Source organism: Fukomys damarensis, unplaced genomic scaffold (genome assembly GCF_012274545.1).
Source record: "Fukomys damarensis isolate Sample0158 unplaced genomic scaffold, DMR_v1.0_HiC HiC_scaffold_16, whole genome shotgun sequence".
NCBI lineage: Eukaryota > Metazoa > Chordata > Mammalia > Rodentia > Bathyergidae > Fukomys > Fukomys damarensis.
The window spans coordinates 82494380-82518029 of record NW_022900928.1 but is presented as its reverse complement, the minus strand read 5'-3'; positions in this window follow the sequence as shown (position 1 = coordinate 82518029).

The following is a 23650-nucleotide window of genomic DNA, read 5'->3' as shown; positions in this document are numbered from 1 at the left end:
GATTTTTGCTCAACATTTTGTGTGTAAAATCCACTGTGGTGTTGCATGTAGCTGTCTTGATTATCATCTCTGTATCCTCTTCATTTTATGGGCATTGCTGGATATTTTCTACATGTGTTTTCTCATTAGGGGTTACGTCTTGGTGCCACATTTACCCTGTGGGTAGTTGGTTTTGATGAACCTTGCATTTTTGATGGGCATGTGCCAAGATGTGAAATTTCTGGATCACTGTTGTGTGTGTGCAACCTACACTTCAGTGGATACCATCATTCAGTTTCCTCATGGCTTTACCATCCACACCCTGATCTTCCAGAGTGAAGATTCCATTGTTCCATACATTCTTTAACAAGCGATGGCTCCTGAACCTTTTATTTTACCATTCCAGTGTGTGCATGATTTTGTTTAATTGTGCCTTTAATTTGTATTTTCTTGGGGATCCTAGTTGGAGCAACTTTTCACATATATTTGTTGTCTACTTTGGTATCCTATTTTGTGCCAATTTAGGGCATTTTGCCCTTTTTTCTGTTTTATTTATTTGAAATGGTCTTTTCTAGATAAAGATCCTCTGTTCAATGTAAGTGATATAAATATGTTCTGATATATTATTGGGCTCAGAAAGAAAAAAAAAACCCAGAGACTGGTGCTTTGGTACTCTGAGGAGCCTTAGAACCTACCTTGGCATCAAGTTCCCTTCGCTCTTTCCTTTTCTTCCCCCTCTTAATGCTGGAGAAGTTTTCTGAAACATTCTCGTTACCTACCTGATCATATCCTCAAAGATGAATACAATTTCCTCCAGTGTTGTTACTAAAATTTCATTAAACAAAGACCAATGCATACTATAGAAAGAAATCCCAAGGTCCATCACACACGTGCATAGATTTGTCACATACTAGTGTCCTCTCTTTGAGTCCCATGAGGCATCATTTAAAAGCCCATTGGGTTCCCCTAAAAATTCACTGACTATACCCTGACCATCCCTAATCTCCCTTCATCCTATAAAAAAAGATATGTGTAACTTTGTAAGTCATGTTGAGCTAGTGACTAATCATACTGCTATGACTTTTCCCTGTGCTGTGACTTACTTTTCCCATTTTGCATATTTATAAATTTGTATGTTTTCCTATTTCATCTGTATTGCCAGTTTGTCCCAGTGAGTCTTCAGAAATACCTTCATTTCAAGGTAGTTCACTTTGCTAGTTTTTATTTTTATTTTTGCATATTTTGTGACATGGGGGGCCACATCCTGTCACTGGTACATCCTGAAATGTTTTTCTGTAGTAAATCATGAACCTGTCTGTGGTCAAACTGAAGTCCCCATTTCCTCTTTAGGAAACCTCCTCTGTTCGCATCCAATGACGTGCTCACTTAAGTTCATCAAGTTATTCTCTTATAGTCTATGATCAATTCAAACTCAGGATCTGTAAAGGAAAAAGGAAATTTATTTTGAGTTTTAGCAATTACAACTCAGGAGTTGGATTCAGACAGTCCTCAGTAGGTATTAGGAAGGAAGCACAGAAAAATGGAAGCTTATATGGGACACTTAATGTTTTTTTTTAAAAAGAGCATCTGTGGACTGATGAAAGATAAAGAAAAGAATGTATGTACTTGGTAAAAACATCCTCAAAACTAGAGTCCAGGAACTTGCTGATATACATCTTGAGCTTCTTAGCATGATACACTTGCCTGATGACTTGTTTAGAAGGGTCCAGATGTTAGATCAAACAATGAAGATGACCCAAGTTCCCAGTCTGGGCCACAGCTGAAATTCTAGTGAATCCTGCATTCTAATGGCCTACTGACTCCATCTTTAAATGATCTTTTTTTGTTGCTTTGTGATTTTTTTCTTTCTTTATTTTACAGTTGCATGCTAGAATCCTTCCTTTAATTTTGACATTTAAATCTAAAATCTTGGAAATTATTTTTGTTCACTGAATTCAAGGTTCAGATTACTTTTCTCCATTTATTTTAAGGCATATTTTTTTGTTCTTTGTTTTCCTTTAGCTTAGTTTTCATTTTAAGGTTTATATTTCCTGCATTCCTACTGTTTTCCTTAGATACATTTCCTCCTTCCTGGGTTTCCTAATTCTTTTTATGGTGATTTTCATATGTACCATTTTCTTAAGTATTTGGCACTTGTTTTGCAATACAAAGTCATAATGTTCATTTGCATTGTAAGTAGGTATGTGTTCCTCACATTCTTTCATTAACTGAAAGGATCTATTTTGTACTTCATTTTCATTCATCTTATAAAAACTTACAGATTCATTGTTGGCCATTAGAGGAATGTAAATTGTAATACTGACATCCTATCTTACCCCAGATAGAAGGGCCATCAGCCATCATTTAGAAATTAAATAATAAAAAAATCCTGCAAGGCTGCAGATAAAAAGAACCATACTACATTGTTGGTGGGAATGTAAACTAGCACAACCATTATAGAGAAGAGTGCGAAGATTCCTTAAAACATTAAAACTAGATAGTCCATTTGACCTAGGTATTTCCTTTCTAGCTATCTTTCCAAAACAGCTAAAGACATTCCAGTGATGCGTGCATACTCATCTTTATAGCAGCACAATTCATATTGCAATCTTGGAAGTGACCTATATGTCCATTAACAAATGAATGGAGGGCCGCGGATTTAGCTCAGCAGTTCACTGGCCTACCTTGCAAGCGCAAGGACCCGAGTTCAATCCCTGGTACCAAAAAACAAACAAACAAACAAAAAACCAAATGAATGGATAGAGAAAATGTAGTATTTCCACACAATGGAATACTACTGTGCCATAAAGAAGGAAAGCCTTGAACCATTTGTAGGAAAATGGACACAGCTTCAGGAAATAATGTTAAGTGAAATAAATCAGACAGAAGCTTAAATATCACCCAAAATATAAAGAGTGAAATAAATGATATATAATAGGAAGGAGGGAGACAGTTCTTTTTCAGATGAGGAAGAGATCAAGAGATGGATGGAGGATGGAAGGAGGGGAGGGAATGAGGAAGAAAACATGCTACATTCCATTACCAACTCTCCTCAAGGGATATAAACAGAACGTTTGATGGGTCTACAGTCCTCTAATGGGATTGTGGAATGTTTTCTATGCCTGGCTTATCTCACTTAGTATAACATCCCTCGGTTCATTCATGTTGTTGCATATGGCTGTGTCTCCCTTTCTACGGTTAAATAATATTCCTTTGTTTGTATGCCACACTTTCTGCCCTCTTATCTATTGGTGGACACTTAGGTTGTTTTCGTATTTTCACAATTGTCAATAATTCTACAATAAACATGGGAGCTTAGATAGTTCTGTGGGAAAAAAGTTCAATAAATAGGACTAGAACAGTGGTTACTGGGGTGCGGTGGGGTAAAAGGGAAAAATAGGTCACAGGGTCCAACTTTGTACCCCTAGAGATGTAAGGCACAGCAAGAAGGAGATAGTCCACAGTATCAGATCTTAAAAACTTACAAAGAATAAATTTAAGTGCTCTTACATTTAAAAAATGTGGAAAATGATGGATGTTAATTTGACCTTAGCAATCATTTCAATTTCACTACATATATGCATATCAAAGCATCTTATACATCTTATTTATATGAAAAATGAATTTTAAATTAAAATCTCCACATTACATGGGATTCATTCATTATCCTTTTGTGTTGCTCGTTTTTATATAAATTTACTTTTCTCAGATGTTGAGAAGAAAGTGAAATCAGAAGAAGTTTTCTAGGTTCACAGTTAATCTCCCTCTCCTATTACTTTGGTAATGTGACAGACAGATGGCTCAGCATTTCTGGGATCACTGGGCTCTGTCCCCTCTCACATCCAGCCCTTCTTTTACCCATTCCCTGCCTGCCCTCCTGGGTTTGGCCTCTTCCTAGCAGGTTCAGGCCACAGCATGATGCTTCTTCTTGGAAGGGTCTCCAGCTACTTGGTTTCAAAGTTCAGGAGGTCCTCACCACTTAGCCCTTGGGGCAGTGTAGAGCCCTTGCATTCCTTTAGGGACTGGGGCTCATCATGCAGTTTCAGATGCTTGCTCAGACTGGTCTATGTTTCCCTTTGGCTACTTGGGATTCAGCTTGAGATATGGAAACGCCCAGTATTAATTCAGCCCACAAGAACTAGATGAGAACACCTAGATGGGAGGCTTTGGAAGTCAGAGAATGAAATGAGAAAAATAGCAGTTGAATCATCATAAAGACTTATTAATTTATTAATCTTTCTTTTAGTGCTGGGTATCAAACCTAAGGCCTTGTGTGTGCTGGGTGAGCACTCTATCCCCATCCCTAGTTAGAGTGTATAGATTGTGAATAAGCCTAAAATAGAATTGTATTCTCCATCCTGGTTTGTTGAAAATACATGAAATACAATTACTTGAAAATTCCTTTCTTTCTAAATTCTGAGATGCTTTTGGGGATTGACTACCCAATGTCTGTAGACGCTATGATAATCTTTCTCTGCCTAAGAAGTGTAGAAATTGAGGGTGTAGCTCAGTGTTGGAGCACTTGCCTGGCACTCACAAAACTCTGTTCTATTTCCAACAAAGAAAGAAAAAAAGGAAGAGAGAGAGAGAGAGAGAGAGAGAGGGAGGGAAGAGGGCTCTTCTAGCATCACAAATGTGTTTAATTCTGTCTCAGTCAGCTCAGGCTACTCTAACAAATCACCATGTCTGAGTGGCTTAAGCAGCAAACATCCACTTCTCAGCATCCCAGAAGCTGAGAGCTATATGTGGTGTGGTAGATTGGACACTTGGTGAGAGCCTGCTTCCTGGTTTACATATCCTAGATGCTTGTTGCACCCTTGCATGGTGGAGAGGAGAAAAAGAAAGAAAGCACTCTATGTCTCTTCTTATAAGAGCACTAATCCTAATTACCTTCGAAGCCTCACCTTCTAAACCATCCCATATGGAATTAGGATTTCATCATATCACTTTTAGAGGGATATAAATTCCCCAACAAATTTCAACCAGCCACAGTGAAGAGTAATAAGTAAACACCCAAAATAATTCATGATGATGCCAGAGGACAAATGCTTTGGTATAAGGCTGAACTTTCCTAGCATGCATGTATTGGAAACTCAGCCTCAGGAAGCCTGATGACAGAAGGCACATCAAAATGACCCACAATTCAGTTTAGTGCCAAACAAAAGTCTACCACTCTTTAAATGAAAACAATAAGATCCAGTATATATCATCAATTTCCATTGCTACGACAGAATACCTGAAGCTGAGTAGCATTTTAAAGAAAATAGGTTTATTTGGCTTACAGTTCTTGAGGCTCAGTTAGATACCAGCATAGATTCTGCTCTGGGGAGGACCTGAAGGTGGTCGGTATCACAATGGTGTGAATGCATGTGCAAAAGAGATCACATGGCCAGACAGGAAGGCAGAGTGTAATATGGGGGTCAGGCACTTTACTCACCTTGGAACTGACCCAGAGACCCACAAGAACTACCTTAACATGATCCAAGGGTGGGGCTCCAGTAACCTAAGGACTTTCCACTAGGCCTTGACTTCTGAAGATCCCACACTTCATATCCTATCACCATACTGATAACCCTTCAACAACTTACAATTAACCTAATCATCATACAATCAAAAAGTAGTATACAGGGAGCCAGACATGGCGGCACATGCCTAATAACTTCAGAATTTGGGAGGCTGAGGCTGGAGGATTGCTGTCAGCCCAAGGCCAGCCTGAGCTATTCAATGAGTTCAAGGTCAGCCTGGTCTACATAGTGAGACCCTATTTTTAAAAGAAAGCAAAATAAAAACATAGAAGAACAGGAAAAGAAGCAAGTGCATGCTATCCATGAAGAAGAGAAAAATAATGCTCCAGAATGCTCTGTATTTCTTACAGAGAAGCAAACATTTCCCTCAAAATAACTGCAAACTGAATTCAGCAACATATAAAAAAGATTATTCACCATGATAAAGTGACATTTATCCCAGTTATGTAAGGTTGGTTTAGCATTTGAAAGTTAACCAATATAACACACGTATGACTAAAACAAAGGTTTAAACCCACATTGTTATTTCAGTAGCTGCAGAAAAACTATCATGCACGAAATTCAACATCTTTGCATGATTAAAAAAAAATCAACAAATTAGAAACAGAATGGAACTCCCCTACCCTAATAGACCATCTACAGAGTACCACAACCAATGTCATAGTAAATGAGAAGAGTCAAATGCTCTGCTCTTCAGATGACTTTTGCAGAGATTCTGTTCTCTGCAGCCCTATTCAGTGTTCTTCTGGAAACTCATACACAGTGACTTGAAGAAGTAGAGAAGAAGGAAAGGCATCGAGTTTGGGAATAAAGAAGTCAAACTGTCTCTATTTGCAGAGGGCAAGAACTTAGAAAATCCTAAGAAATCCACTTAAATTTATAACTAATAAGTTATAATGGTGATATGAGAAGAGATGTGGGATTTTAGCTAATCTATCAAAACTGCAGGAAAAAAAATCAATACACAAACATGAGTTATACTTCTATATTCTGTCATTATTTCAGTTGCAATAGCATCAAAACAGTGAAGCATTTAGGAAAATATTTGACAAAATAAACGAAAGATTTGCTTTCTGAAAATTGTTGGAAGACATTTTTTCATGACTATCTCAATAACAAGTTTTATTTTATCCCATTCCCCCCTTCAAGCCTCCTTTCCCCCTATGTACAGAAGCTTTGCTTCTATTTTTCCCTTTGATTTTCACTTTTTTCTCGTTTGTTCCTTCCTTCCATTCTCCCTCCCTACTCTCTTGCTCCCCTTCCTATTTGAATACTTTCTTCCCATTTCCAACCTCCATTATTAAAAGTCCTGCATAGGTGGAAAAGTATCTGAAGATCTAATAATTTAATATATTGATGTCAATAACTCCCCAACTGATCAATAAATTTGATGAAATTCTTATCAAAGTCTTTGCAGAATTTGAGAAACTGATTCTAAAATTTACATAGAAATGCAGTGAATACAGAATAACTAATAGCAATATGGAAAAAAGAACAAAATTAGAAGAATCACAGTTTCTCTGCCAATCACCAGACTTAAAATTCAAGTGTTGTCTTGACATCTGCACCTCACACAAACCATAAGTACCCATACTGTCACAGGTCTCTTCTCACTGCATAAATTGAAAGGCTTTTGCCCATGCAGTTCCATCTCTGTGGGACCAGCTGCACTGCCCACTCTTAATTTCACAGAACCATGTTCCCTGCTAGCCTAGGAAATCAGTTCAACCAGCCAGGAACATTCTCCCATGGGAGTCAGCACTGGCCCTCTGACTACTGCACACCCTGCCTCCCACAGCCTCCACTGATGGTTCTTGATCCCTCTTGATGCAGTCTCTGGATGGCCCTGCGTGGAATCTAGGCCCTTCTCCCCCGGGTTGTGCACAGATATGGCTAAGAAACCTTTGCTACCTCACCTGTATGACATTGAGTGTTCTACATTCAAGAATATCCTACTTTAGAATGGCGTTCCTCCCTCTACCAACATAGCAAATAGAAGGTACCAATATAAGGAAACACAATGGAGATATGTATAGATTCTAAACAGATATCATCACATTTATTGTTAGTTGATTTTCAACAATGTTGCTATCACAGTTCAAATGGTGCAAAGGAATGATGTTGGATCCTTATGTCAAATGAGTACTAAAATTAACTTGTCATGAATGAAAAAAATTGAACATAAGAGTTAGAGTAATAAAATTCTTAGGAAAAACATTGATGTTAATCTTCATGATCTTGGGTCTGTTAGAGGATTTTAGATATGTCTCCTAAAGCACAGGCAACCAAAGGCATCAAAATTAAAACTTTTTGTGCTGCAAGGGATGCTAATAAGAAAGCAAAAGCTCAACCTGTACTCATAGAGTGGGAAAAATATTCGTAAATCACTTGTACTCAATAATAAAAGGACAAAAAAAATTTTAAGTGATTTGAAAAGGTGCTACTCCAGGAAAATAAACAAATAGCCAATAAGCACTGAATAGATTCTTGACATTATCATTTCATAAAGAAATGCAGATCAAAACCACAGTAAGATCTCGCTTCAAACCATTTAGGTATAGTCCAAAAGACACAATTTCAGTGTGAAAAGGAGAAATTGAAAACTCTGACTGCCCCATAGCCTTCTGGTGGAAATGGGGAATGATGGAATGCTACCGAAAATTATTTGGCGGTTCTTCAAATGTTAAACATATTTACTGTGTGACCCAGCAATTTCATGGTTAGGTACTTATAAATATATTTAGGGTAAATTAAAATATTTTCCCACTCCTCTCCTTCAAATGTTTATGGAAACATTCGTCACAGCAGCCAAGAAATTGAAATAAAGCAAATGCTCATCAACTGATGAATGGAAGAACAAAATGTAGTTTATTCATACATGGAAATATTATTACACAACACAAATCAGTGAAGTGCTGGCACAATACCACAAAGTAGATGAACCTTGAAAATGTGCAAAGTGAAAGAAATCAGTCACAAAAGTATCCATATCATGTGTTTCTACATATATAAGATTTTCACAGTAATCTGTAAGCGTAGGAAATAGATTAAAGACTGCTGGCACAGGGAGAGGTGGGGAGAAGTTGAATGCTAGTAGGCAGGAGTTTCTTTTAGGGGAGAAGAAAATATTCTGGAATTCATTGTGGATAGTTTCATAATGGTGAAAATGCTAAAAGACACTGAAATGCACAATTTAAAAGTGAATTTGGGTTTGGAGATGTAACTCAGTGGAGGAATGTGTGCTTAGCAGACATAAAACCCTAGGTTCAATCTCTAGCACAATAATAACAAAAAAGTATGAATTTCATGATAGTGAATTACATCTCCACAGAGTTGTTAAAATTTTTATAGGGAAATGCAGGGATCTAGTGTAGCCAAAGCAATCTTGCAAATGAGAACAAAGATAAAGACCTTTTAGTGCCTTATTTCTAGTCACATAATGAAGTTACAGTTTCAAGACAGCATGGTTTTGATCAATGAAACAGAACTGCTAGGATCAGTTGATTTTCACAATGCTGATAAAGTGACTTAGTAGTGAGCACAGGTACTTTTGAAAAAGGTTTTACAAAATTAGATATCTGTATGCAAACACAAAGTTCACCTTTATCTCACATTGTGTATAAAAATAAGCTAAAGAGGGCCGGGGATTTAGTTCGGTGGTTCCGGCACCTGCCTTGCAAGTGCAACAACCCTAGTTCAATCCCTGGTACCAAAAAAAAAAAGCTAAAGAAGGGTCATAGACATTCTGGCTGGTAAGAAACAGAAAATAGTTGTTAATGTCTGCTTGGCAACTATTTCTCAAAAATGACATTAAAACCTGAACTATAATTTTTTATAAGTAGGCTTCATCAAAATTAAAATTTATATTCCTTGGAAAGGGAGAGGCAGGAGAGACTGAGACTTGGAAGCTCCAAAGACACCAAGGTTAGGGACTGGCAGTGACACGGAGGATTATGGGTGGAATAGCATGTCCTCTCCTGCCCTACAACCAGAAAAAGAAAGAGACTCAGACTGCAGGCAAGGCTGCAACCAGCAGTGAAAGTAGGCTTGAGCCATTGCAGTGGGACAAGGAGGGCAGCACTAGAGAGGAGACAGTGGTATGGGGTAGAGGAGACTTTCCAAAGTCTGGGAGGGGCCAACTGTACTTGGGACTGGGAGTGGACTCAAGCTGCTTCTGACTGAGGGTGCCACAGCTATTGGAGGAGCCAACACAGAGACTAACTGGGGAAGGAGACATAGGTGGGCCATCCAGAAAGCCGCTAGCTAAAGACAGGCCAGCTCCCACATCCAGGGGCCAAGATCAACCTGTGCCCAGCACAACTCCTACATAATTGCCCAGCACAAATATGAGCTCTGACCCAAACACTACCACAGAACTGCGGGTGCCAGAGGCATCTTTTTTTTCTTCTTTTTCTTTTTATTTATTAGTCTGTATCATCTTTCTTTTTATGTTATGTTTTTGGGGGTTAGGTTTTGACTTTTATTGTTTGTTTTGTTTCATTGTCCTATTTCTCTCATTTCTTAACTGCCTTTCTTGATTTTTTGATATTTTCTTATGAATGAACATTGTCTTGAGTCTTTCTGGTTCACTTTGATATTATTTTGCTTTCTCCTTCATTCTTTCTCTCCTCTCCTCTTCTCCACTTTTCAGAGTTTGAAGGATCATTCTCTGTACTTCAACCTTACTTCTACTATACTTCTCTTCAGTTAGTGCTCTGTTTTGTCCCCTGTCCTTAAATTTCACCCTGATAAGGTGAAATCATTCTTCCAGGGGATTCTCACTGCATACAACTTCCTAGTTTATGTTGGATGTTGTTATATAACTAAAGATCTTGCTCCTATGGTTAAAGTTACCAAATTAGCAGTTATCAGTTTGTCATTTTGTAGGCTCTGCTTGATGATGCTGTTATTGCTAACTGTACTACTTTAGCTAAGATGCCATACCTCTTGTAATCGGTTGTTCTCCCTTGTATGACAGCACTATGATTGTCTGGGTCATAATAATCACCATAATCCAGTACCAAAGGACTGGGAGATCAGCCAAATAGATAATAAATTCTCATCTCTGATAAACTAGGAAGGTAGGACCTTGGAAAAGACACAAAGACCAAGAGCCAGCTACACTTAGAAGACATCTCTGAGGAATAAACATTTCCAGGTGATACCAGTGATAAAGCTACTTCACATAAGAAATTTACAAACATCAACACAGAAAACAAACTAAATTTTAAAATAGAAAATGACAAGAAAGACCCAGAAGCAAAATGCAACCCCAGATCTCCAGCCCACCCCAATCCAGGAGACAAGGAGATTGAGGAAATCAGAAGCCACCCACTGGAATTTTCTGACATGATAGCAACCGAAGTAAATAAAGAGATGAATGAGGCTATAGAGAATATCAGAGAAGACATAATCTCTCAGGTAAAAAAGAGATGTTGATCATAATGAAAGACCTATTTAGCAAATCTAGCATAGGCATAAGATTTAAAAAATAGAGGAGCTTAGGAAAATGATGGAAACCATGAATGCCCAAAATAGGAAAGAAACGGAATAAATGAAACAGATTCAAACAGATAGCCAGGAAATTCAAATCGCCACTGAAAGTTTGCAAAGCCAAATAAATGAAAACGAAGACAGAATATCATATCTACAAGACAGCAATGTGGATAACAATCACAAAAAGACCTCTTGAAAATGGCAAGGAGACATTGGGAAAACAACCCAACATCTGTGAGATGATGCAAAGAAGAACAAGACAGGAGTCAATGAAAAATGCAAGAGTTGGTTAAAAAAAAAAAAAGACATATAAAAACCCGTTCACAGAAGTAATAGTAGAAAATTTCCCAAGCATAACAAAAGAATTTTACATATAGGTACGAGATCAATCAAACAGCCATAACCAAAATAGATCTACACCAAGGCACATAATAATCAAGATTCCAGAAGTTCAGCACAAGAACAGAATATTGAAAGCTGTTGGAGAAAAGAAACAAATCACCACTAAAGGAAAGCCCCTCAGAATCATAGCAGACTTCTCAACACAGACCCTCAAGGAAAGCTGGGAGCAAAGTATTTCAAGTCCTGAAAGAAAACAACTTTCAAACCTGATTGATGTACCCTGCAAAACAATTTTTCTGAATCATTGGAGGAATAAGACACTTCCATGACTAAAAACAATTAAATAAATTCATGACCACCAAAACAGCTCTACAAAATGTTGTGAAAAATATTTCAGAAAGAGATAATGAAGACCACCATTCCATGAACACCAACAGAAAGAAGCCATCAGGCAAGGCAAGCAGTTAAACACAGGGGAAAGACAGAAAACCAACAATAGGAAAATAATATGATAAGGATTAGCCAATATATGTCAGTAATAACCATCAGTGTAAAAGGTCTCCATTCACCAATTAAAAGAAAAAATCTGGCAGAATGGATCAAGAAACAACTTCCAACAATTTGCTGCATACAGAAAACATGTTTAACTAAAAAAGAAATTTATAGACTGAAAGTTAAAGAACAGAAAACAATACTCCACATGACAGAAAGTCAGAAAAAAATCAGGGGTGCCTACACAATTTGCAGACAAAGTGAACTTCAACCAAGATTGATCAAAAAAGAGAATGAATCAGACTTTATTCTTGGAAAGATTAATTAAAATTATTAAACCCATTTCAACCTCATGAAAAGAAGGAAAGAAAAGACTCCAATCCATACAATTAGGAATGAAAAGAGCAAAATCACAAGGGATCCTGCAGAAATTCAGAAGATCATCAACACCAATTTCAATTCTAGTAAGTTATAAAACACAGAAGAGATGGCGAGATTCTTAGAAATATATGAAATACAAAGCTGAATTAAGCAGATCTAAAAATTTCTAAATAATCTAATAATAGTGTATGAAATTGAAGAGGTTATAAAAACCTACCAACAACTAAAAGCCCAGGTCCTTATTCTACACCGCTGAATTCTATGAGAAATTCAGAGAAAATTGACTGCCACTTCTCCTCAAACTCTTTAATGAAATTGAAAGGCAAGCAATACCTCCAAACTCATTCTTAGAAGTAATTATTACCTTGATGCCTAAACCAGAGAAGGATCCAACCAAAACAGAACTACAGGCCAATCTCTCTATTGAATATAGATACAAAAGTCAACAATAAGATACTGGCAAACAGAATACAGCAAATCATCAAAAAAATCACATGATCATCTCAATAAATGCAGAAAAGCATTTGACAAAGTCCAATACACTAAAAACAACACAGAAAATTGGAATACATAGTCTTAATCACAATCTGATAAAAGCCATCTATGATAAGTGAGCAGCCTAAATGGTCAACAACTCCAAAATCAGAAACAAGACAAGGATGTCCACTATCACTACTCTGTTTGAACATAGTTCTGGAAATATTAGCTAGAGCAATTAAATAAGAGAAAGAAATAAAAGGAATGAAGTTAGGAAAGGAAGAAGTTAAATTATCATTATTTGCAGATGACATGATGCTCTAAATAGAGGATCCTAAAAACTCCACCAAATGACTTCTGGATCTAATAACCAAATTCTGTGATATAGCTAGATACAAAGTCAATACTCAAAAAGCATTCCTGTACACAAATAACAAACTTACTGAAAGAGAAATTAAGTAACCGACACCCTTTAAAATAGCATAAAAAGAAGAAATACCTAGGAATCAATCTAACAAAGAAAGTAAAAGTTTTCTGCATTGAAATTCTGCAATTCTCTGAGAAAGATTGAAGAGGATATCAGAAAATGGAGAGATATCCCTTACTTACTTGGCAGAAAGAACCAACATGTAAAATGGCCATACTTCCAAAATTTTTGCGCAGATTGAATGAAATCCCAATCAAAATACCAATAGCATACCTCCTATAAGTAGAGAAAGCTATCTTCAAGTTCATTTGGAACCAGAAAAGACCTAGAACAACAAAAACAATTCTGAGAAACAAAAGTAAGGACATCAAAATCCCTGACTTGAAATTATACTGCAGAGCTACTATGATTAAAAACAGAATGGTACTGGAAAAAAAAAAATAACAGAAGCAGGGATCAATTGAACAAACTATAAGATTAAAAAACAATTCCAAACATACTCAGCCATCTTATCATTAGCAAAGGGGCCAATTACCTTCACCGGAAGAAAGATAGCCATTTTAATAAATGCTGCTAGAAAAACTAGCTTTCCACTGACTAGCTGAAGGCTAGACCTGCATCTCTCACCCTGCACTAAACTAAAATCAAAATAGATAAAATATTTAAATATTAAAATAGAAATACTAAATATGCTAGAAGATAAAGTAGGTGGAACTCTTGAAGGCATAGATATAGGCAAAGACTTTATGAACAAAACCTAGATCACACAGAAAATATTATAAAGTATCAACAACTGAGATCTCACTAAAAAGCTTCTGCACAACTAAAGAAGTCTCCAACAGAATAAACTACCGACAAAGTTGGGAAAAAAATTTTGCCAGCCATTCCTCAGACAAAAGACTGATTTCTAAAATACATAAAGAATTTAAAATATCAAACTCCCAAATGTAAAGACCGAGTCCCCAAATGGGCATATGGGATGAATGCACACTACTCAGATAAGAAGTACTAATGGTAACAAATATCTAAAAAATGTTCAACGTTATTGGTTATTTGACAGATGCAAATTAAAATAACACTGAGATACCATCTCACTACTGAAACAATAGCTATTATCAAAAAAATTGACCAATAACAAATGATGACAGTGCTGTGGGGGAAAAAAGGAACCCTTCTCCACTATAGTGGAGTGTAGACTGGTACAACCACTGTAGAATCTGTTTGGATATTCCACAAAAAATGAGGACTAGAGGTTCTATTTGATCCTGCTATGCCTCTTCACAGTATCTTACTGAAGAATAGAAATATCATACTACAGTGATACATGTACATCCATGTTCATAGCAGCACAGTTTCTAATAGCTAAATCTTGGAAACAACCCAAATTCATATCAACTGATGAATGGATAAAGAAGGTGTGCTTTTTCTTTACAATGGAGTACTACTCAGCCATAAAGAAGGATAAACTGGAGACATTTACAGCTAAATGACTGCACCTAAAGGTCATACTCCTAAGTGAAATAAATTGGACACATGTGTATAAATACAACATTATTTTTGTGGCATGAGAAACTTAAAGCATAAACAAGAACCAAAATGTATAATAGATATTGTGAAATAGAAAACATTCAAATGGGAAGGGGCACAAAGAAGGAAGGCGGAGGAAAGGAAGGAAGGGAAAAGAAAAAAGAGAAAATGAAAACAAAGCTCTTATAAATAAGAAGGGGAAGTGGGATAAAAAGGAGGGGAGGGGAATGGGAAAAAATAAGAGTCAAGATATATCGTAGAGGTACAAATTCCCTATGATGAATGTAATCATTATATAATCTAAGCTGTAATGTTAAACTTAACTAAGGATGAAAAAGAAGATATGAAGATAAGAAGCAGCAAGACTGGAGAAATGTCTGCAAAAAATACACTTGATTGCAAATATCTAGGATATTCTTACAACCCAATAACAGAAATACAGGAGCATGACAAATTAGGCAACATATTTGACATTTATTAATGAAGATACACAAATGACAAAGGTGCCCAGCGTCATTACTCTTAAGAAAGTGTAAATTGAAAGCATATTGAGGGAGGCCAGGATTTAAGACTCACAATGCCAGGTTAGAAGACAATGTGGAGATTTGGAACCGTACACATTACCGGCGGGTGAGGAATGACGCAGGCACTTGGAAAACTCTCTGGCAATTGTCTACAGGGTTAAATATAAATGTGCAGAAATATCCAGCAAGACCATCCTCATGTATTCACCCGAGAAATAAGTCTATAACCACACCGATACCACTGCTCCAGTGCAAAGAGAAGTAGCCCAACATTGCCAGAACACTGGAGTGACAGCATGCTGTTCCATTCACATACAGTGATAGCACAAACGGCTCCAAGCTCAAACTTCGCACTACTTGAACAGCAAAGTTTGAAAAAAAAAAATCTGCTCAGTGTTCTAACTCTGCTTCAGAGTAAAACCAAAATTTTGACTTGGAAAAATCCTGTAGGGCAGAAAGTGAGTCATGTGCTGCTATTGCCGTGGACCCAGAGGGTTCGGTCTGAGAACTGTCTCATCCAGACAAAATTTTAATGAAGAAAGACCGAGAGAAAAGACCCCAGACAGTGTCCTGCCAGAAGTCACTATGGAAGGAGACTCTTCCAAAAAAATAATATTTCTCCCCTCCTTCAATTTCTCTCCAGCTTCCAGTAATGCCATGAAGCCTCCAAGACAAGGTAAATTACCTGTTCAAATTTTTTGGAAAAGTTTACTTACTGTATTGCACTTTGATATTTAATGCATTGTGTTTATTGTGTTTAGATGTTTTGGGGGGGTATGTGCACAACCTAGGGCTGTTAACTTTATGTTAGATTCCTAGAAAAGTGAATTTGTAAGTGCGATTTGGGGGCCTCAAAACCAAGTATCTGCTTTTCCATTATTTTTATGGGAAAAATCCATTCAGTTTTTGAATCTTTCAAGGTTTGAATACAAATTTGAGAGGAATTGCACTGAACAACTGAGGAGTCACTGTAATGAAATACTTCTCAGCAATGAAGAGGAGTGAGTGACTGATACATACAACATGAATGAGTCCCCAAAGCACTGTGCTAAGTTAGAAAAATATACAAAGGACTTTATTGCATATTCTATTACCCATTTACATAGACTCTAGGAAAAAAAAAAGAATTTACTGACAGAAATGGATCTACGTTTTCCAAGGCCTACAGGAAAGAGAGAAGACTGCTGTAAATAAGGCATCAGGGAAATCTCCTGTTTGATTGTGGTGGAAAGTATGCTACCGTACATGTTTGTTAGACTTTATCAAATTAATAACTCACTTTGAATGCAAATTGAACCTCCATAAGGCTGATCAACAATAGTGACATCTAAGCTGTCAAGATCACGGAAAGGAGACCTTTGGGTGGGGAGTTTGACCATACGCTGAGACAGACCAAGACACTGCAGCCCGTACTCCCATGGACTGAGAGAATGGGTGTCAGTAGCCGTGGGCATAATTGCAGCTGGATTTAAGAATGCACACACCCAGCCCTTTCTGACACTGACATTGGAAATGGAGTATAAGCATTCTAGCTCAGGGTAACGGACTTCCCTCCACCTGGGGGAATCAAGGCAGAACTGGTGTAATGTCTCTGTGTGTGCTGAGGACTGAACCTAGGGCCTTGGCACAGAGCGACATGCCCTGCTTATTTTTATTTATTTTTATTTTTTTGAGACAGGTTCCAGCTACATCAGCAATTTGCCCAGCTTGGCCTCGGGCTCGAACGCCTCCTGACTCAATCTCTCCGAACGCTCAGATTGCAGATGGGCAGCACCGGGCCCTGCCAGCACAATGCTGTGGAACTTAGAACACCAATCTGAGCCAAAGGAGACATGGATGTGACCCTGGGTGCAGGTGTAAGGCTGGTGGTCTGGCTGAACTTGACCGCCAGCTTTAGACACTGCATTCAGTCTCCTTTACTTTAAATCTTCCTTCTATTTCTAAGCCTGAGGTAATTCAAGGTGGAAACAATACGGACTTGAGAGATAATGAGTTTTTCTTTTTTGAGTGTCTGTCTGATACGGGGGATTGAACCCAGAGCCTCATACCTGCTAAGCAAGCACTCCAACACTGAGCTACATTCTCAGGTCTTCTTAAATTTGAGGCAGGGTCTCACTAACTTACTCAGGCTGGCCTTGAACTTTGATCCTTCTGCCTCAGCCTCATGAGAAGCTGGAATTACAGGCAAGCACCACCATGCCCAGCAAGGTTTTAAAAAATATTTTAAGCCATCTTAAAGCAAACAAACAAACAACAACAAAAAAAACGATGTGCAATCCAAAAGTGTTGACTCCCACCCTGGCTTCAAACCCCTGGCTTTCGTTTTCAACTCTTCCTTCCTAGAATAACAGTTGCTAAAGCTATCCTGGGAGCATCCAACCCCTAGAGTAAAAAGAGAAATAGAGCCTGTTACATCAGCTCTATTATTTTTTACAGAAAAAAATGAAAGAACTGATCTATCTCCCCTTCTTCTGTGAAATGTGTTTTATCTTTCACATAAATACCACTTTCTGGCCTGCTTCGGTGGTGACAGACTCCTAACATGCGGAGACCGTTCCCACTCTCCGCAGTGGCTGGGTAATAAGAGGTCCTTCTAGCAGCTGAAAGAAACACGAAATGAAGACAAGAGGACCATCTAAAGGTGTGAAGAGAGCTCACCTCAGGGACACACTGTAAAGCTCCGGCTTCTAGCTCTCAATTAACAGATCCACAATTCAATTCCCAAACCACATTTTGCTCCCCGTCAGGTCAAGCAGGATTATTAGATGTGTGAGGATCAGTTGCTCTGCGGCGTTTGAAGACAGGGCATCACTCCTGAGGAAGCAGCTAGTCCAGCAGGTCTGAAGTTGGCAGACAGCACGCCACTTCCCACAGGGGCTCATGGTTGGACTGGAGCCACTGGACAGGTTTATTTAGTGAGGCCCCTCTGTGGAGGAAGTGAGATGACCATCACAGCCAGTGTGCTCTGGGTGCAGGCTCTATCTAGGTGGCCACAAATCTCCACACTTCGGGGAAAGCTTTTAAAAATTAAATACAGCTCCCACTCTTTGTTATTTCTCCTGTGATGTGAACAAGCACACACAGATGGCCGAGTCCATGTAGAGCAAGCGCGGCCATCAGGAGCGTGGATCCCGGAGCTGGCTGCTCTGAAGCACACACCAGGCAGCTCACACCACCTCGCTGTCCCCTGGTTTCTGCGTGTGCAAGGATGCCGGTCTGCTCTGTGTGTGCATGACATGAATTTCGCCAGCTCTGTTGATGCATTACGCAGCATCCGGCATGTGTCAGACGCACAGGGACCCCAGCAGGGCACCCACAGTGTTTCTGACCAGGGCCAGCACCATCGTGTCACTTTCTAGGGCACCCATGTCTTTGTGTGGGGCCTGTTCCTGTCTGGTTACTCTCTGGGAGACAGGAGCACGAGTGGCTGAACCCCAGCCTTCCAGGCCCTGTGTCTCTGCTCCTGACTGCCTTCCTTTCTGAGAAGTGTGCTGCTTCACAGGGAGACTGCACAGTACCACCCTTGGCTGCCCTGCCCCGTCACGGCCATACCCCTCCCAGCCTCCTTCTGAAAAGGGCCTGGCTAGGCTCTGGCCACTTCTGTCAGCTGCTTCTACTCCTTTCCAAGCAGTTTCCAAGTCCTCAGCACTGCAGGGCCAGGCAGCTTTCCCCGTGCTGGTGGCTCAGTGAGCTCAGAACAGTGAGAGCCCAGAATGGTGCTCTCATAGCCTCATGGCCCTGTGCACTCTATTCTCCTCCTCAATCTGCAGAATCCAGCTCAGATCTCAATGATTTTGGAAGCAGACCAGCTGAACATGGCTCCCTACATTGTATGCTCCTCCCCGGTCCTCTGTTATCCTCTGCTTATACTGTGTTGAGGAGACTCACTGGGATGAGACCCACAGCCTGCTCCATCCTAAACCAGCTGGCCCTGCAGACTCTGCTCTCACTTTCCACCCTTCTCCTGTCTGCTCATATCAGCCTCCATGCTGGGCTCCATGTGAGGAACCTTTCCTGCCTCAGGGCCTTTGCACCAGCTCCTCCCTCTGCATTCCCACTCCTCACTCATGTGATGACTGCCTTTCTCTCATCCTTCACATATTAGTTCAGATGCTCCACCTGTAGGAAGGCTTCTATAATGGAGATTCACTCACAACTTCCTTTTGACTATCTGAGGCAATATGACTCCTGGATATTATCTTTGTAGAAGGTGAACCTCTGGCCCCAGACATAAGACAATAAAAATAAATCCACTGTGTTTAAAGAAAGGAGGCACGGAGGGTGTGTGCACATTTACAAGAACACATGGGCTCATGCTCATGTGCACGCATTCACACACATGTACATGAACTCTCTCAGACACACTTGTACACCTACACATACACACACCTGGACACACAGATGGTACACAGTGTACACATCCCTACAAACACCTCTGGACATGTGGAATTGCTGTGGCCCTGAGAGCTGAGTGTGAAGAAGAGCATGCAGCAAGCCCTCTGAGGTGTGTGCCCTCTTGGTCCTGACAGACCTGCCCAGGAGGAAGAGTCCACAGTCCAGAGGGGAAATGAACCTGAAACCAGTCTGCTGAGTCCAAGCAGCCTGGGCAGGGTTGCTGGCTGGAGGCCAGGAGCCAGAAGGTCCTGGAGGAGCAGTCCTGTGGGGAAAGTGAGCCAGAGCACCCAGAGCATCATCCTCTGTACTGACCACAGTAGCTCCACAGAGGGCTCCCTTGCCTGCTGAGCCAGGGTCCCCTGAGTCACAGAAGGTTGCTCTGAGAAGCCTGAGACTCCCATCCCCACCTCAGGAAAGAAACAGACTCTGGGAGAAGGGAGGTCGGCCAGCTGTATCACTCAAGGGATCTCCAGAGAAATGGAACCAAGAGCATCTGTGTGGGGAGATTTATCATAAGGGAAAAGAAGCCAGATCCTATATGTGTAAGGAGGGTGGGTCCACAACCCAGCAGCAGCAGGTCACCTGTGGACAGCACTCCTTCTGGGAAAGGTCCATCTGCTATTCTGTGCTGACCTGTAACAGATAAGAGGGGGCCACCCACACTGGTCAGGGCAGTCTGCGCTCCTCAGTCTACAGAGTCAAAGGTTGTCTTACCCAGAAATACCCTCAAAGACACACGCAAATATCTGGGTGCCATGGCCCCAACAAGTCAACCCATCATAAGTCTAGCTACCACACTCTCCCAAGTCTTCCACTTGATACATTAGAACTCTGAGCTACAGTTTGGGCAAGGCCAATCTCTGCACTCAGACACCTGCTTCTGGGGATAATTCACCCCACTCAGCCACGGTATGCAGCTCTCTGACTCTGAACCACATGTAGCTTCAACAACCTGCCGGTCGAGCAGAGCGATTGTCCCAAAATGGCAGAGTACTTCCTCCGAAGTTAGAGTGGGTGGTGTTCCCGTGGCTCTCATGTCCTTGGTGGTCCACGTGGAATCCCCTTGTCCTGCCCTTTTTGTGTATCTGTATGTTCTTTCTTCCCAGAGTCTCCCCCATTGCACTGCACCCCCTGCTCCTTGCACCCAGCCCCTCACCCTCACTTTAATACAATTCCTTTCCTACAACAACCAGCCTTCTCCTTCCTCCATACTGAGCCTCTGGCCTGGGCTTCTGCCCCCTTTGCCTCCACAGAAATTCTATTGGCTGCCTATGAAGCAATTGAGGCAGGCTCTGGGAGAGGCTAGGAGTCAGAAGCCTAGTGTGCCATGTTCTCTTTATTTCTCTTTCTGTTCACTGGGCAGAAATAGCAATGACAGTTCTATACCCCTGCATCAAAGATGCCAGTGGATCATCCAGGACCAGATGTCTAGTGGGCCTGGAGCACAGGATCCAGAGCAGAAGATTTCAGGTGGTGCAGCCCCAAAAAGGGGCCATTCTGCATCCACACAGGTGCTTTATGGAATTGGGCTGCTGGGCCTCATGTCCTGGGTCTCCTGGTTGATGGCTGTGCTGCCCGAGACCAGAAGTGTGCCTTCCCTGCCATGGAGTCTGGTGGAATGGAGATAATGAGATGGCACTGCGTGACCCACAGGGTTGCTAGAAGGGAGAGATGTGTCCATGCCAGGGATGGGGCAGCTGACCCTGAGTAATCACTGTCTCTCTTCCTTCAGGTCTTGTTTCTCAGACCCCCTACTCTGTCTCTACTGTGTCTTGGGACCTACGGGGCATTACTTTGTGTGCCAGAATGCCAGGAGGGAATGGGAGAGACTGACTCCTGGAAGGCTGTCTGACATAACCAAGTCTGAGTGGCCATTCCTCATCTGAGGAAAGTGGGGATCATCCCTGGCCTGTTAGTTTGGCTTCTTATCATCTACAAAATTGCCGGGGCATCTCCTTTCTTGTTTTCCTGTGATGGGAATGACACCAAATATTTTCCCTGTGCTCTGCACATAACATGCCTTGGAGCACACAACGTTACTCAATCGAGAATGAAGCCCCATGACATAGGATTGTCCTTAGGAGAGAACAAAGGTGTAAATTAAAGAATGAACTAAGCAGCACAAAGTTAACTTTGTCAAGGTCGCAGAGCTGACAAATGTTAAGGCTCCCGGGAAGGCAAAGAGGTGGATGATTCTGTGAGATCCCAGCACCTGGCCAGTAGCAGAGCTGGTGGCTAGGCCATGTCCATGGAAGGTAACCACTGTGAAGCAGCCAAGCAGAAATCACTCTCCCCAGGCAAGGGCCAGGGGCCACAAAGAGAAAAGTACACACCAGCAAGGAATGAAGATAGGGAAAATACCCATGAAAGAACAAACACCTGCTGGCAACAGAGCCTGGGTTGAGAGATGCTTTATTTAATTGGTGAACTCAGCAAGATATAAAGAGCCCTTGTTCATGGACTACTGCCAGTTGCCTGATTTATCTTGTGTTACGTTTCATATCTAGACATCCCCAAAAGCCTCATGTTCTCATAGGTGGGGCTTTGAGGAGGTGCCTACATCATGGGTGTGTGATGCTCATAAGTGGATTAGTCCACCGATGAGCTTCTAGCTAAATGTTACTTGGCAGTGAAGCCTGGTTGGAGGAGGTGGTCCCTGAGGATGTAGCCTGGAAGGGTCCATCTCCCTTTTCCCCCCTTGCTCTGTTTCTTGCCTGCCGTGGTGTGAATAACCCTCCTCTACCAGGCTACCCTGCCTTGGAGCCAGCCAACTATGGATTGAAACCTCTACAAACTGTGAAACGAAATAAACCTTTCCTCTCTTAGAGTTGTGTGTTGGATATTGTGTCCAGAGACAAGAAAGTAACTAAAACACTTTGGGATCCTGTTCAGAAACCAAGTGATAAGTGATGAAGGAGGGATCCCAGGCCCAGCAACATTTTGCCTTACATGAGTCCCACTGTGTGCTGTGGGTGCTGCAGACACCCTTGATGAAGGGCCTTTATCCTCTGCCCTCCTCCCGTTCAGTTGTAGGGTGTCACCAGGCTCTCTCTGTCACTGTGCCCCAGTAAACAGGACAGAGCAGAGAGCAAGGATGGGTGGACTCACAGACTGACCCTAATTTGCCTTTGCTCCGTGAGCTGGTTTAAGGTGGTTCTACAGGCCGTCTTCAGAATTCCCAAAAACCCTATTTCTAATTATTAGTCATGAAGACCAGATCCCTAATCATTTTTGCTTCCATTCTTAATTATTTCAGGGAGCCAAGGACACAAGCATAAAGGGCAGCTAATTCTCTAAAGAGTGTTTATGTTTCTGTGCGTGTTTGCTTGCTCAATTAGGTAATTAATTCTTCTCCATTTCTTAAGTGGATGATAGCAATGAGTTCATGTCTCCCGAGCCTTCAGAAAAGGCTGGCTTTTGGCAGGAGGAGCTGGTACACAGGGGTCTCATACAGGGGGATCTCGGCAAGGGGCTGAGGAAAAGTAGCTCCTATTCTGACTCCCACACCTGGCACAGGGGCTGTCAGTGAAATCTGCTCTCAGAAATGTTATCACATCAGTGGGAGCTGAGGTGTCAAGAAGTCTTCAGATGAAGGGCATGTCCAGCTCCTGACACACCTTCAGCCAAACACCCCCTACTGACAGCCAGTGTCTGGATGGCACAGACTGCTCCCCAGCTTGTCCTCTCCTCTTGTCCTGTCTTCCCTCCTGCTGTGCAAAGCAACAGAAAACCCATAGATACCGACATAAAGACAGTCAGCATCTCAGATTCCAATGAGAGTGAGATGTGCAAAAGCCTAAAGTTAGCATGTGAGAGACCCACCATATCATGGTGCTCCGGGACTGCAGACACCTCCCTTGGTGTTTGCTGAAGCCACTCCCAGCTTGGGGAGTTGAACTGACTGTGTCCAGGAACAAAGATGAGGGCCTTGTCTTCGCCACATTGTCCATCTCAGGTTCAAGAACCTTCTCCCAAACTCCCTTGTCTGGCTTTCCCCATAGCTGGGGAATCATGAGCCACAGCCCTCACTTGAAAACAAGCTGGAAAAGTGAGATCTGACTTTTTTTTTTTTTTTTTTTTTTTTT